General features: G+C 41.1%; 1 non-coding gene across 1 annotated transcript; it reads right to left on the bottom strand.

The window, feature by feature from the left end:
- Positions 1-2,324: 2,324 nt before the first annotated feature.
- TRNAL-AAG (transfer RNA leucine (anticodon AAG)) lies at positions 2,325-2,406 on the bottom strand. Its single transcript has one exon. It is a non-coding gene; the product is annotated as a tRNA-Leu (tRNA).
- Between the last annotated feature and the right edge of the window lie 94 nt (positions 2,407-2,500).

The raw sequence follows: 2,500 nt of genomic DNA, 5'->3' as shown, positions 1-2,500 counted from the left end.
TCCATTTCTGAGCATCATCAAAAGCAACTTCTTCTGACCACTAAAATGTTCAGAAAGCAACTTGAGAGCTTTCAAAGTTGAAAGCTGGCAGCAGTGGGATTCGAACCCACGCCTCCAAAGAGACTGGAGCCTTAATCCAGCACCTTAGACCGCTCGGCCATGCTACCATGAAAAAGTGGATAATTTTGGATCAAAATGTCCAAGAGATTTCATAAAGAACATTTCTCCTGGCAAGAAATCCTTTTCCTGAATTTGATTTAAAAAGAAAAATTGTTGCTGCATTCGAGCTGAATATTTAATGATGGCAGCAGAAGGCTGAAAATGCATTCCTCCAGTTAGAAAGGAAGCAAACGCAAGTGAGTTCAACAGTATTACCGCACTACTGCTTTTTCAGATGTTCCTAGGCTATTGAAGGCTTTGAAGTGCAAGATCGTGGAGTGCGCCTAATGTCTACTTAGCTAGCACATCAGGGTAGCTTAATCTGTGCCAAAACATCTTGGGAATATTATCAAAGGCCTTTTCTCATACAGTTTGTTCAGTTTCAGAAAAGGCCAAGAAGTCCATTTCTGAGCATCATCAAAAGCAAGTTCTTCTGACCACTAAAAGGTTTACCAAGCATCTTGAGAGCTTTCAAAGTTGAAAACTGGCAGCAGTGGGATTCGAACCCACGCCTCCAAAGAGACTGGAGCCTTAATCCAGCACCTTAGACCGCTCGGCCATGCTACCATGAAAAAGTGGATAATTTTGGATGAAAATGTCCAAGAGATTTCATAAACAACATTTCTCCTGGCAAGAAATCCTTTTCCTGAATTTGATTTAAAAAGAAGAAGAATTGTTGCTGCATTCGAGCTGAATATTTAATGATGGCAGCAGAAGGCTGAAAATGCATTCCTCCAGTTAGAAAGGAAGCAAACGCAAGTGAGTTCAACAGTATTACCGCACTACTGCTTTTTCAGATGTTCCTAGGCTATTGAAGGCTTTGAAGTGCAAGATCGTGGAGTGCGCCTAATGTCTACTTAGCTAGCACATCAGGGTAGCTTAATCTGTGCCAAAACATCTTGGGAATATCATCAAAGGCCTTTTCTCATACAGTTTGTTCAGTTTCAGAAAAGGCCAAGAAGTCCATTTCTGAGCATCATCAAAAGCAAGTTCTTCTGACCACTAAAAAGTTTACCACGCATCTTGAGAGCTTTCAAAGTTCAAAACTGGCAGCAGTGGGATTCAAACCCACGCCTCCAAAGAGACTGGAGCCTAAATCCAGCGCCTTAGACCGCTCGGCCATGCTACCATGAAAAAGTAGATACAGTTGGATCAAAATGACCAAGAGATTTCATAAAGAACATTTCTCCTGGCAAGAAATCCTTTTCCTGAATTTGATTTAAAAAGAAGAATTGTTGCTGCATTCGAGCTGAATATTTAATGATAGCAGCAGAAGGCTGAAAATGCATTCCTCCAGTTAGAAAGGAAGCAAACGCAAGTGAGTTCAACAGTATTACCGCACTACTGCTTTTTCAGATGTTTCTAGGCTATTGAAGGCTTTGAAGTGTAAGATCGTGGAGTACGCCTAATGTCTACTTAGCTAGCGCATCAGGGTAGCTTAATCTGTGCCATAACATCTTGGGAATATTATCAAAAGCCTTTTCTCATACAGTTTGTTCAGTTTCAGAAAAGGCCAAGAAGTCCATTTCTGAGCATCATCAAAAGCAACTTCTTCTGACCACTAAAATGTTCAGAAAGCAACTTGAGAGCTTTCAAAGTTGAAAACTAGCAGCAGTGGGATTCGAACCCACGCCTCCAAAGAGACTGGAGCCTAAATCCAGCGCCTTAGACCGCTCGGCCATGCTACCATGGAAAAGTGGATAATTTTGGATGAAAATGTCCAAGAGATTTCATAAAGAACATTTGTCCTGGCAAGAAGTCCTTTTCCAGTATTTGATTTAAAAAGAAGAATTATTGCTGCATTCGAGCTGAATATTTAATGATAGCAGCAGAAGGCTGAAAATGCATTCCTACAGTTAGAAAGGAAGCAAACGCAAGTGAGTTCAACAGTATTACCGCACTACTGCTTTTTCAGATGTTCCTAGGCTATTGATGGCTTTGAAGTGCAAGATCGTGGAGTACGCCTAATGTCTACTTAGCTAGCGCATCAGGGTAGCTTAATCTGTGCCATAACATCTTGGGAATATTATCAAAAGCCTTTTCTCATACAGTTTGTTCAGTTTCAGAAAAGGCCAAGAAGTCCATTTCTGAGCATCATCAAAAGCAAGTTCTTCTGACCACTAAAAGGTTTACCAAGCATCTTGAGAGCTTTCAAAGTTCAAAACTGGCAGCAGTGGGATTCGAACCCACGCCTCCAAAGAGACTGGAGCCTTAATCCAGCGCCTTAGACCGCTCGGCCATGCTACCATGAAAAAGTGGATAATTTTGGATGAAAATGTCCAAGAGATTTCATAAAGAACATTTCTCCTGGCAAGAAATCCTTTTCCTGAATTTGATTTAA

The sequence above is a fragment of the Eleutherodactylus coqui genome, chromosome 13 (assembly GCF_035609145.1).
Source record: "Eleutherodactylus coqui strain aEleCoq1 chromosome 13, aEleCoq1.hap1, whole genome shotgun sequence".
Classification (NCBI taxonomy): Eukaryota; Metazoa; Chordata; class Amphibia; order Anura; family Eleutherodactylidae; genus Eleutherodactylus; species Eleutherodactylus coqui.
The sequence above is the reverse complement of the archived record's forward strand: the minus strand, read 5'-3'. Positions and strand labels throughout refer to the sequence as shown.